A 14,294-nucleotide genomic window follows, 5' to 3' on the forward strand; every position below is an offset into this window, starting at 1 on the left:
CTGACACGAACAGATAGCACACAAAAAGTTACCCCTCTGAAAAGAACTAAGAGAAAAAAGCAAGTGTTCCTTGCTTTACTGCATTTGTAAGTTTAAATACATGTTGACACCAAATGAAATTAAAAACTCAAGTTGTTGGGTTTTTGGTAGGTTCACAAAGCATTCCTTTAAACTCCAGTACAATCACAGATTTGATGGATAAGTAGGCAGACAAGTCTGGAAAGAAGCATTCAAGCAGTAAGTAGACAACAGATGAAAATCACTGAGGCACCACCTATTTTATACCCCATCTTTACAATTTTTAACTATTTAAAGATCTCGTTCTCCTTCCACACATGCATGGGTAAGCTGAATTACTGTGGTACTAAGCTGATTTGGTCAACATATGAGAACAAAAACATATGAGAACAAAAACAGGATTCATGCCTCTTAATATAATCCACCCACAATTTAGCCTAAAGTTTCCACATCCTGGTTCCACATTCTGGGTCATCTAATTTTCATTAGTTCAGATGTCTTCATTTTCATCCAAGTGTAGCCACAGATGACCTGTAGAAAGAAGACCAACAAACTGCTCATTCTTCTCTTAAGTTCTGAGGACTGTCTTCAAAACGTGCACTGGACATGAATCATAATTGCATGGGTGCCCACAGGAGCACCCAAGGACAACATCCAACATCCAAGGACAACAGCTATAACGGGATCCTGCTATGCCAGTGCAATACTAACTTGAAAATCTATTTGTGATTTCAGTTTAAGCAGTAGAGGGTATGATAGTAGAAACAGGTTTTAACCACTGCGTATGGGAGATCATCTCTACTGTTAGTACCTGAAACTGCACATCATTGTATGTATAGAAACTGCAAGGCAAGAGGGCTGTTTTGTGACAAAGATCACATATGCTCTGTGCACTCCAGGTTCAGTGCAGAAATGTTTATGTCTTCTGAGACAACAGTTTTGCCAACAATGACAAAAAAGTGATCCAAATTATTTTTCAGCAGGAACACAAGGCAGGGAGATACCTCTGAGGTAGGACAAGTGCACAGCCAGAAATATAGTGGGCACCTCCTCAGCACCTCATCCATCTGCTGCTCATCTTTCCAGGACTTAAAAGATGTGTGATCTAATTTAACCAAAACAATCTTATACAATGGCATTTATTAAACAGCATGTGTGAAAAGGATGTGAGTTCACCTATGCATGGTGTGAGAGTAAGGACACATTTCCTGTTTGTGTTTAACAATTTCTTTAGAGGTCAATCATGAGAACTTGGAGAAGTTCACTTTCTTCTTTCATCTGAGTAGGGAAAGTGAAATGTCATTTCCAGGAAAAACCTCAGCAAGGTTTCCCTGGTTTTCAGAGAAGCATTAGGAAATTAAAAAAGAAAGGCATCTGTATACCTGTGAAGGCTTATATGGATATACCTCCAGAAGTGCCTCCACTCTGTATGCCACTTTGTACATGGAAAGTATGAGGTACCTACTGCCAACTTTTCTACATTTCTTGCCTTGTACCACCTTGCAATTAGCTTCTTTCATACTTTTTTTTCATGGTAGTCTGGGAAACAGATATATCATTTTTCTTAAAGTCCACATCAAAAAACCTTGATTTGTTCTTTCCATGGATGTCAAACTATTTGCTGAGGTACCTTTAGCTTTTGAGAATAACCCTCTGCATGTGGCTTCAATCTTCACTTTATCTTCTTGACTTGTTTCAGCAGAAGAGTTACATATGAGCGAGTGTGCTTCATATCCTCCTATTGAGCTTGAAAAAAGGCAACCAGCAACAAATCCATCTAAATACTACAAAATAATGAGGTGAGCTTCACTGTTGAAATACAAACTCATCAATTACCTTATAACGAGAACAATAACAAAGAATTAAGGGAGTATTTTTTCACTAAGCGAGCCCAACATATTCCAACATGTTTAAGTTATCAGCACAGGCATATTTTACAAAACAACCAAAGATGAAACACACATAAAGAAAAGCAGCATTTGGCATTGTCCAGTCCCTACAAACCAAAGAGGGCATGGCTTACATGAAATCATCCAGGGATCTGAAGCACAGGATGTTTTCTATCATGTATGCTCAGGCAAAGCACTGAGCTGATATTTGTGGCATTCATTAAAGAAGTGAGAGAAGAGGATTTGCTCCCCAAGAAATTCTTAATGAATAGTTCACCCCAAATTGCTCTCCAGCTATGGTGTGAAATGCTGCAGAGACCAGCTCTGACTGCTGGGCACCAGAGCAGGCTCAGTGCAAAGAAGACTTCATCATCTGCCTCTCCTCAGAGTTTTCAGTGAGCAGCCAAGACTGGGCTCACACGTGATTCCCACATCCTAGAAATCCAGGCTTTCCTGGGGAGCCAGGACTCATCTGTTTCAAAAAACGAAGGTAGCACCATTTCAAAATGGAAGAACTCCCCATTTCAGAGGTATTATTATATCCCTTGGGTCTGGCTGATACCCAAGGCAACCAGGTTCAAAGTCTTGCCAGAGATGTGAACGCACAGTACTCTAGAGATGGTGTAGCAAGAGAGGGCATTTAGCCAAACAGTTCTGTGCACTGACCAGCTCCTTCAGTTCCTCCTGGAGAATGGCTGGAAAACACTAGCATCAGTAGAAAGAGTTTGATCCATTTCAAGAGAGTTTGGATTATTTTCTAGTGTGGGACCTTTTTAGTCTCATGCAGGAAAAGCATCTGCCTAGCATGAATTACTGATTAGTATAGTTTTGCAGTGGATTGCGTGCTGAAAGGTGAAAGACTCCCTGAGGTTGGTTATAAATTCACAGTGTTATTACTGCCTTTAGTTGCTGCAGTGATGAATTAGCAAGCCATATGAGCTCATGGATGAAACTGATCTACTGCTGCACTCAACTATCAAAGAACCTGCAATGCTGACAGGAAGGAAAGTATTTACTCATTTTATAGGTGCTAATCTCAGACAGATCAAGGATTAGCTCTGCAGGAGTCATGTAAAGAAACAGAAATCACGTGGTGTGCTCTCCATGCTTTCCAATGTCTTGGCATACTTTCACATGGCAGTCCAGCAGAAGGCATCTGGCCTTAACAGGATTCACAGAAATCTCTTGCTGCAGCCCACTGCATATTGTAAAGCCACAGACAATATGTACCACCAGGTTAATAGGGACTACTTTTAGATATTTCAAGAGGAAGTAATAATTGCATTACTTCACTTCTCTCTGGGCCCCAAATGCATTATGTGTGCCAAATAAACATCCATTCTTGCTCTGATAGTGGTGCTGGTTCTCTGATTTTCACTGTGTGCACAGCACAGAGCCTATACCTCAGACTGACCAAGTGTTTTTACTGTAATACAGAGACATAGCTTTTTGGCCTCACTTCCACTCCAGTCAAGTGACCACCTTATTCTTGAGGCTGAAGTGATGCTCCCTGGAAGCTCTGTGAGCAACAGCTCCTACTCTGGCAGGCATAAAATGAACGATGAATATTTACAAACAAGCAATGAGCAAGACTTTGTAAGACCAACCTACGTGGGGTACAAGCAAGAATCACACACAGCTTGTGCTACTAATTAACACCAGCGCTGCAAGGGGGGTTTCCCAGAATTTGGACAGTCAGGATAAACATCAACTCCCTTCATATTCCCTTTTATCGGAGCCTGCTGATGTCACAGCAGAACTGCAAGTTGAACAAAACGGTACATCCTAGGGTTCACCGTTTTGCTCCACATGTTACCTTCCCTACACTAGCTGCAGATCCACTCCCAGATCCTTCTCTGTCCCCCAGGCACGAGGCGTGCCATGTTTTGATCCTCTTGTGTGAGGACAGATCTAGCAGAAGAAGGAAATATCAAGACTGCTTATCTGGGGTGAGTTCCATTTGCTGCTCACCACTCGCAGGGGACAGCTGGCATGCGAACTGTGTATCTGTAAATAAAACTTGTGAGGACATAGCAGTAAGGAGATGGGCAAATTCCACGTGAGGTGGGTTTTTCTGCTCAGCTTTTTCTTCACTCAGAGCAGATCCTCACTGTGGCAAACTCTGAATTTGTTTGCCTCTGAAAACCAAGCAGCACCCCCTAATACCTGCATGCATTAAGGAAGGAACAAGCAGGTTGGTATTTCTGCAGCAGGCAGAACTGAATCTCTGCCTGAGAAAAGATGCATGTGATTGAAAAGGCATTTTCCCAGAGGAGTTCCTGTTTCCTGGAGCTCTGTCATTGCTGATTATTTTCCCTGGATTGCCCATTCAAGTCTTTTCTTTCTAACTTTCTTATCTCCTAGAGCGACTAGCTTTTTAGTAACTTCAAATCAAGCAATAAAACCAGCAATATTCTGATTACAGACAAACTCTGAAGACAACGTATGTATTCTAAGAGCGCAGTATTAAACCACAGATCTGACAGTGCCCAGTTGCTGAGACACATCCCGGAACATAAGTCACATTATGACCCGAGAAGGAAAGTGAGTTTACTCACAGATACAAGGACATCTCCCAATTAGAGAGCACCTTCTGATCATCTCCCATCCTTCTTCTTGGCACTCAGCCAAGGGTGCCCATAAGGTCTCAACCTGCAGGTGAAATTAGAGGTTTTTTAGTTTTCTTTGATTTCCCATATGCTTCAAGCACTGCACATGAACCACCATCTCATTTCGATGTAAGCTGCAGGCAGCTGTCAGATGGTAGCATGGCACACCAGTATGTGAACATGAATTGAGTCAGACTTGGAAAGTAAAGCTTAGCTTCCATAACTGCTCCATTAAGCTAGCTGAGAAAGAAAAATAATTAAGAGTAAAGGAATAAAAACAAGAAAAAAAGAATCAAATTAAAGCATTTTAAAACTCAAATTATCTCTGAGGAAAACTACACACATCCCATCTCCTGGACATGAAAGGACATAACAGAATCTAAACCAGCATCACAATAATAATTAAAAAAGCCCACAATGTATACAGCATGCAGTCACCTTCAGAAATAATTGAGCTTTTGCAAAATCACATGCTGGCCCTGAGGAGTTCTCTGGGTAACAACTGGAAGGAAAGTCACAAACAAATACTTTCTAGCACAATTGTATCTGCAGCGTTTTATCTCTGTGGCATAACACTCCCTGGCACAGGCTCCCTGGTGCAAGTCCTTGCGGCTCTCCAAGACCCTTCCACCAGCAAGCTGCTCATCCTCTTGCCACACCTCGTGCTACTGCAGGGATGCACACACACCAGCTAAACTTCCCACATCCCCAGCTTGCTCCTGTTCAGCACCTGCCTCCTGGCTGGCTGATGGCAAAGCAGCAAGACAAGCTGGAAAGGTCAAGCGGAAATCATCAAGCAGAGAGACACCAAGTAAAGCAAGCAATGAGCTCACTGGCCCTGGAAACCCTGGGTCAAACAGGTCAGAAACAGAGTCTGTTAAGCAAAGTGAGAAACCAAGGCTGTTATTTCAAAGCTGCACCACCAAACAATATTGGCCTGAGGCCATGATTGCTATGCTTTTGGTACTGCTCTGCTCAAGACAGAAATCAGAGTTATATAGAGCAGGCACAAGTTGCATTGGCAGCAGTAGTCATACATAAAAGCAGGAAGACAAGGAGGAAAAAGCAAGAACACTGAGAAGGGGAAGGCATTAAACTACAAGCTTTTGAAGACAGACAGTGACAGCAGGACTCCTACCCAAAGGGGCTTTGCCATTTTCCCTAGCAGCAGCCCATTAATCTCCTGCTCCCTGCAGGTGAAGGCAGGATGAATTTTAAATCCATCCTGTGGATCGAAGGGCTGGGTCTCACCTCTATGTTACAAATGCAGGGAGCTGCTTTCTCAGAGGGGGCTTCTCCAGTGCCAGTTCCAGTGGAAAAGTTGGTCACATCAGTACAATCCACATACTTTGAGTTTTAGACATTTAGGAAGGCTTTTCAGAATGGAAACTGAGGACTTAAGAAACTTTCAAAGTTTGACATTTACTTCATTCCAAATTTTAAATTTAGAATTTCTGTAGTTCAGAAAGTTTGGTGTCCAGTTGGATCCCTCAAAGTTAAGCCTTTTTTATTTGCCTTTTAAGACAGGCAAACTAACTTCTGGCATTGTCAGTGATGCTGTTTGCAAATGCCTTCAAAGCCCTCTAGAAGTGCTGTTTCAAGGAACTGCAATGGGTGTATGATTAGATTCATTGCCAGCACCAGGGCTGTGAAGGTTTAAAATCAGCCTGCAAGATAAAACATACAACCACCACCACCCCAACTTTATGTGCTAAAGCACTACATAAAAGAATATCACTATCATTAAGCAGAAAAGCAAGCACATGGAAGAAATGCAGTTAATACTTGCTTATCCAGCCATTAAATAAGTAAAAAACAACAATTTAGAGTGACAGAAATGGGGGGATTTCATATGATTAAAACTATTATTGGAGCCTGCTTGAGCAAGTGAAACTCTCAGTGCGCTGGGAGGGGAGCACATGCGCACTCATGCTGCAAACAGCAAACTTGTCATGAGGCAGGTGACCTCACTCCTTGCACTACAACTGAAAGCAAAAGAGAAGTAGATGGGGACAAGGGGAGAAGAGAATTCAAAATATGTATTTTGCATATTGTGGCATTCTGCTTTCCATACAAGTTTCCGTGTTCCCTTTTTAGACAAGTTACGGTTACGCTTTTTTAATGGGGCCCCAATCTAGTCAGGCACAATCTGAAGCACAGGGGACGCTGCAGCAGTGGCCATGAAAACTCTGCAGAGCTGGTGGGCAAACATGGTGCAGAGCTGCAGGCCAGGTCTCTGCAGTGTGGTCTGCAGTGGCTGTCGTTTAGAGAAATATAAATAGGAAATGGCATCTTTTGAATGAGGCATCAGCCTTCTGTAGTGCTGCAGGTGAATGGTAGCTTGTCAAAAATCATGTGGATCTGGGTCAGGCAGGCACAATGAAGGACGGATAATGGGACGGGCAGATGGGGAAAAGTAAGGCTGTATAGAGGACATGGTGAGGAAGAGGAAGTAAGACATAGGGAGATGCCTCTCTGTTGACTACAGTAGCAGGAGCTCATCCTGGAAACAACAATTGATGTCCCCAAAATGCTGTCCCAGAAGAAAGATCAGCCACAGTGCCTGCTCCCACAGGGCAAAGGAGCTGCTGACTCAAAGCTGGGCTCTGAGCAGCCCTGGGACCCTGCAGGGAGGCAGATGAACCCTCACAGATGCTCCCCTCCCTACAGATGGACAGCAGCATAGGCCAGCATCACGAGGAGGGCAGGACATAACTAATTATTTCGGTAGCGTCAAACATAGGCGTATCTCGGGCATGCTGAACAACACACGCCGTATGAGCCCTGGGCAAAAAGCCACCAGCCTGCAGGACTTTATTTCACTCCCCCAGTGAGCAGTGCAGCTGACAGGACAAGGAGGGCTGTGGTACAAGAACCTTGCTTCAGGCACCAAAGCCATTTTGGGCCTGCTGCAGCCACTTGGGCCTACTATAGTCATTTGAGCCTGCCACAGCCATTCAGACCTGCTGCAGCCATTTGGGCAACAGCCAATGGGGCCTGACAGTACAAGGGAAGTGATGTGTGTGAGGCCAAGGGCAGCTGTTCACCATCCGTGTGCAACCACTGTACACTATGGAAGCCTGAATTAATTGAGCCTTTGGGGCAGAGTGCAATTACTTGAGCTGGAATTTGTCCAGCCTGAAACAAACAGCTTATTCTTGGGGAAAAAATAATAATAACAACTCTGGCAGTTTCCATAAAGAAACATGCAGACCAAAAGCACCAAGAATACTGGGATGACACTTGCTATTATAACCCACATACTACTGCAAAAATGCAACCAACCAACCAACCAACCGAAGTTAGCTTCACTTTCCAAAGTCAAGAAAATGTAAAGGGGTTAATCTCATGATCTGGAGAATAAAAAATACACATCAGATGACACCAACTGACCTTATCAGAGATGCTTACATCAATTGAAAAATGTAGTACTTTCTTTTAGCCAAGGTTTTTAGTTTTGTTACAACATGAGACAGTTAGTTAAAATAATAATAAAAAAAAACATTAATATTTCTTTAATTGCTTTGACTGCCCTGAAGGCAGCTGTCATGTTGCAGATGCTCAGCATCTGAGCACGTTGACAAGTGACCTAGAGCTACGGTTGGACTGTGGCCTCTGAGGAGGCCCACATCTCAATCACTCTGCAAATTTAACACCAGACATGTTGCTTTCTTATTTAAATTAAGTCAGTTAAAGAAATACTAAGCTAATTGACAAAATTAAGCTACTATTAGAATGAAATGTCTAAGTCACTACTGAACTATGAAAGATGAATATTGTACACTAATGTAACTAGAATAAACGAGTGAAATTAAGCGAGCTAAACTGATCCTGCTTTTTGTGATTATCCAGAGAAATAAGCCTAAACTCAGTCCTGACACCTTCTTTTCCACAGGTCTTTTCCACAGTCTTTGCAGATGAGGTATTTGAGGCACATGTTTCAGTTACCCAGCTGCCCATGCAAACCCATGCAAACAAGGAGCCATCCAAGCTCCAAATCCTGCCTGTCAGCTGCATGGTATCAGAATACTGGCTGAAGCCACGCAGAGTCCAGCACTGTCTGTGCGGTGCTGACCCACCAGCACCAGGAACTTGAGAACTTGCTCAGGAACAAATCCAACTGCAGAGGTTGGAATGCAGGGCATGGCCTCACGGGAGGAGGCTCTGCTGTTCAGGTAATAACAGGCCATCCTCCAGGACACAGCGTCCCACATCCACACTGAATAAGACATTTTTATTATTAGAAAGCTACAGCCTACCTCTGAAGGTTCCCACTAGGCCTTTTCGCATTTGCACTGTGAAACTAAAACCTTGGTATTACTCACAGTGGTCTTTTATGAGATGTTTTTCACAATCACAAAGCAAGACTTGATAAATGCAAGCTTAATTAAAAAAATAAAATAAAATAAAATTTACAGAAAGAATACTAAAAATTGTCTTGCTTATTCACATATGTTCAAGTAAGGACTGGAGAGAAAGAGAGACAATCTATCTGGATAGCTGTAACTCACAGAAATGTTCAGCCCAAATCAGTGAGGCACAGTTTTGCTTGGCCACTGAGAGCTGGGTGTGCCATTCGTCGTTTCAGATCTCAGATGTGCATTTACGAATTTGATCCAGTTAATGTGCGCTTAAGCTTTGATCCTGTAAACATCTCCTGGGGACATATGGATTGACAAAGCTGATGACACTGTCCCAAAATTGGCTCAGCAGTGACAGTGGGCAGCTGTTACACAACTCAGCAGCACCAAAAGCGGATCTCGTTTCATCAGCAGTCAGTCGGGGAGTCGCCTGCCCTCCAAGCATTTCAGCAGAAAGAAACAGGGATCCCAGCCAAAGGAAGTGATAAGGCAATAGGCACAAAAAAGAAGATGGCTCAAATTCCAGGGAGGGTGATGGACTGAGGCTGACGGTAGGAACAGCTCTTCCTGCCTGAAAGCTCTATTCCCATAGGGATTCAGTTTCTCCCTAAAGCTCAGTTTGACACAAGGGACATTCCTGGAACACTCTGAACACAAAGTGAAGTGTTTGGAGGCGTTTCTGGAATGCTAGAACAAACTCAGTGCTGGCACAATGGGGAAACAGTTACCACCAGCAAAACATTTGCTCTGCTGGCACAGTCGTACCCACAGAATTTAATTCCCTTTTCCTAACTGTATGGGAGACATATTCCATAAATAAAATGTTGGGGGAAGGTGAGGAAATCATCTCAATGTTCCTTCCTTTCTGCTAGAAGAAATAAAAAGGAGTGGAAGTTCAAAGCAGGGTCCTGCAGCATCAGTGGCTGCATGGACCAGAAATGCAGAGCAACAATCTCAGAGGTAACCTTAGACCAACTCTGCCTGCTGTGAGCCATCTTCCAGACCTAAGGCTAAATATATTACAATGAGAGAAAGGGCCATAGCAACACCTCTAACACATGCTGCACTGTGAGTAAGAGCGTCATTCAATGGGGAGGAATTATGCATGCCCCCATCCACTGCAGGAAGTGATCCTGCAACAAGCTGTGGGACAGCACAGCAGCTACTGGCTCCTGGGGGCAGAAGGGGAAGAAATTCAGAGCAGGGACATATTGCAATACAAAAACATGACCACAGAAATATGGCCATGGTCTCCAGTGCAAGCCCCGGGACTCAACAGTCTGTTTACAGTGTCTGGAAGGAGATATTGTACCTGCAGGGAGTTGGGAGCCCTACAGCACTGCAACATAGAAAGACTTGCAGAGAGTCTGAAAATGACAAAGATGCATCATTAGGTACAGTGCACAACTGGGTCTGAGCAAGGCTCCACAGAGAAATATGTAGAATACATGTTGTGGCAACTCGGAGTGTTGTTATAGCTTGCATTCATGGTCTTGACTAGATTTAGGCCCTCAGAAAGATCTGCTCCGGGATACTAGTAATGGGCGTGGGACCAGCTTCAGAGCCCAGAGAGACTGAGCACTGCAGTGTCTACTCATCCCATTCACTTGCACTCAGGGCACGTGACCCAAGGTCCCATGGACATTGCACACAAAATCCATAGAAACCAGCCAACGCTCCTGAAAACTTCTATTTAAAATTGCAGAAGAGCAATAAGCAAAAATCCAAAGAAGCTGACTGTTTCCTCAAAACCAGCCCACAGAGGCAATGACTAACCCAGGGCACAAATCTTCAGTGCTGGCAAGCTGCACTCATCTGGTGCAGGAGCTCTGCAGGGCTACTGCAGCAGAGCAAGGGACTTCAGGAGGCCACACAAGTGTGTAGGGGATAGTCAGAAGAGGATAGCAGTGTAATTTGTACCACACTGCCAGCCACTTAGGTCAAGCTTCTCCTTAGAAAAAGGTCTAGAAGCCCTGCCTAACAGGCTCCTCAAAGACTGAGAGCTTGGGGACAGCTCCTTGCCATCCCACTTCTGCAGACATGCTGGGCTTGGCAGAGCCTCTACTGCATACTCTACTGCCATGATGCAAAGCAATGCTCCTGTTTCTCCTGGTGTGGAGCTTCTGGGGGAGAGTGAAACAAGTAGACACAGTTAGGTGCTGAGACATATCAGCTGAAAATCCCACTAACATTTTCACTTCCTATGAATTAATATATGTGAGAATTGAGTGTAGAGGTAGAAAAGCATGAAAATGCTTGCTGTCGTCAATGAAGAAGGTGATCTGGACACCTTTGGTCAGGTGGCTCTAAGTAGAGGACTTCTAGGGGCAGCACAAGCTTTGGTTCTCAGCCTTCAGTGTGATGCTGGCCCTGCCAGGCCTGATAGCGGGGTCCTCCATCACCCGAAGTTGGATGGAGCCACTGCACACATGAGGCAACCGAGCCATCAGTCTGTCCCCAAGCACCACCAGCACTTGCAAGGTCACCTTCAGCTTCCAGAGCCTCTGGAGGCAAAGGTAATGTCTAAGAACAAATGGCATGACACACAGAATTAGAAGCGAGCAAGTGTTTTGCCCTGATAAAATTAGAGCTGTATTCAGCAAAACTGTCTGGGCTTTTGGTGGCTGGGAACTTGAAATGTCTGTTCAGGTTCCCTCTATTTGTCCCGTAAATTAATCCAATGTGTCGCCTGTGAAACAAACCATTAGAGAAGCCTTTGTTAATTTGTACCAAAGTAAATGGTTATCTAAAATAGACACCACAGGGAGGTTCTTAATTAGTCTGTTGTCAGCTGGGACTGGAAATGCCCGTGGCAGCATGAGGCTAATTAATTACTCATCTTGCCACATTGCAGCTTCCCATCAAGGCAGAAGGTGCTTCTCAGCGCACACCGGTGGCTGGCTGCTCCTTTTCAAAGAGCACAAGAGCAGCGCAAAGGGGTCCTGCACTGACCTGCATCCACTCTCCACGCAGGGGTGGGCTGGGGGTCCCAGGACAGGGAGTCTTCATAGGCAGGTTATTTCACAACAGCTGCAGCAGCCTGTGCAGCAGGATACCAGCTCCTGTGCAGGAGATCTGTTCTCCCATTGCACCAAGACCTCGCTCCTTCAGCAGGATGGGGACCTTTCCCTGCTCCACTCCTCCTCTGCAACATATGTAGCTGTTTGTACAGCATCCTTCCCGATGTCTTAGGAGACTGGTCTGTTCTGCAGAAAGGGAGTGAGTTTGCCATGTATTTACACCCACACTTGTAATCAGCAGCCATTTTATATCCTTTGATAATAGGAAGGTTTTTACCCGCTCTGAGCCTTGCAATCGCTTCAGCCTTAACACAGTGTAAACTTTAACACTGCCTCCTCCGCTGAATGCTCTGAAATTTAAAAAAAAAAAAAGTATATTATAATAAAAGGTGTGTAACAAAGGCCTCCTCCACCCCCATCCCTCACCTACTGTGGCTTCACATCACCAAGAAAATATATATTGTACTCTATTTCTAAAGCTTTTGCACAGTTGCACACCCAGCACTGTGCACAAATATCTCTGCTTCCAAAAGCTACTCCCCAACACTGAACAGTGCTGGGGGGTGGCTCATAGCCACCATCACCTCACCACCTGCAAGGGCTTGGTTAATGGACACTGCAGGTGCAGCTTCAGGGAGAGGCACCACATGTCCTGCAGCAGGTGGCCACACCTGCCCCATTAGTTGGTATGGCACTAAGGCCAGCCCAGCATACAGCCAGCCATTCCTGAGGCAATGATGGCCCCTTCACAAGCCAGTTTTGGTTTTCAGACAAATCACAGCAGACGAGAGCCATGCTAAGGTTCAGGCATTTTCCTTCCCAGCAGAGCAAGCAGAGAAGAGTGTGATGAGGATCAGACAGAATGCCTCCTGAAAACACAGATTTCATGTTATTTGGGGACACAGCTGCCCTATTCATGTCTCATTGCACTCCCGCCCCCACAAAGAGCTTCCAATGCAACCCACATATTTCAACCCCTCCAAAGAGACCTGCTTGCATCCCCATTCTCCAGGAAAACACTCCCTGCTCTTCTTCTCCATCTGCTGCCCCTGCACAAAGCAGCCAGGGCTATCTAACCCATGCTCACCCTCACTCTCACCCGTCATCTTCTCTGATGTTACAGAATCCCAACATGGATGAGGCTGGCAGAGCCCTCTGGGTCCATCTGGCCCAACCCCTGCTCCAACAGGAACACTCAGAGCAGGATGCCCAGGACCATATCCAAGAGTCTTCTGAAGGTCTCCAAAGACTCCACAAACTCTCTGAGCTTTGTCACACTTCCTGATGGTAGAAAGGGAACCTCTTGTGTTTCAGTTTATGCTTTTTGCCTCTTTTCTTGGCACTGGGCGCCATGGAAACGACTCTGGCTTCATCTTCTTTGCAGCCTCCCTTCAGGCATCTAGAGATGTTCATCAGATCCTCCTGGGCTCCCTCCCTCCTCATGTTCCAGCCTTTCCTCATAGGAGAGGTCTTCCAGACCCTTCATCATTTTCATGGCCCTGCATTGGTCTGTCTTCAATGACTCCATGTCGCTGTTGTACTGGAGTGACCTCAGTTTTGTGTCATCTGCAAATTTACTAAAGGTAAATTGTTTATGAAAACATTAAATAGGGCTGGGACCAGTACTGAATCTTGGGGTACTCCACTCAAAATCTAGGCCTCTGACTAGATTTTGCATCACTGACCACTGCCTTTTGGGCCCGGCCATTCAGCCAGTTTTGGATGTAGCTTCCTGTCTACTCACCCAGCCCATACTTCAAAAGCTTCTCTGTGAGGAGTTTAGGGGAGGCAGAGTTAAAGGCCTTGCTAAGTCTAGGAAAAGATTATCCACTCTCTCTTCTCATCCATCTCAACTTGTAATTTCACTGTAGAAGCTTGGCCGTGCATTACTTCCCCTTGGTGAATCCATGCTCACTAGCCTTGATCGCCATGCGCCAATTTTCAGAACTTATTAGCAAAGGTGGAAACGTGGCACAAAGCAGTCAGAGAGGATAGAAACCAGACTGTTGTGAGAAAGCTTTCGCCTGCAAGTAACACGAACTGCTGGTACTCTTCTGATAAGCTCCCTTAGTTTGTTGCTAACATTCCCTAAGCAGAAAGGAAGGGTACCAGTAAGCCTCTCATAGAGAATTAGTCATCCTGAGAGCTCCAATATGTGGTTAGTTTTACATGATTATGCTCAAAACTTTTAAAAAGTGTTTGTGCACATCTGAAATCATTAGCTTCTTTTGTAGAGTTTAGGTCAAAACAACCTGACGAGCTATTTTCCCTCCCTCTCCACAGATGAGAGATTTCAATTAGAGACCCTTCTGAAGAAGTATAGAGTTTACCACATTCTTTGGGACAAAGCAGGATACCTATTATTCACCATTATGTGTAACAAGAAGTACTTGTCAC

Source organism: Lagopus leucura, unplaced genomic scaffold, assembly GCF_019238085.1.
Source record: "Lagopus leucura isolate 7727_CA_CO unplaced genomic scaffold, USGS_WTPT01 Super-Scaffold_54, whole genome shotgun sequence".
Classification (NCBI taxonomy): Eukaryota; Metazoa; Chordata; class Aves; order Galliformes; family Phasianidae; genus Lagopus; species Lagopus leucura.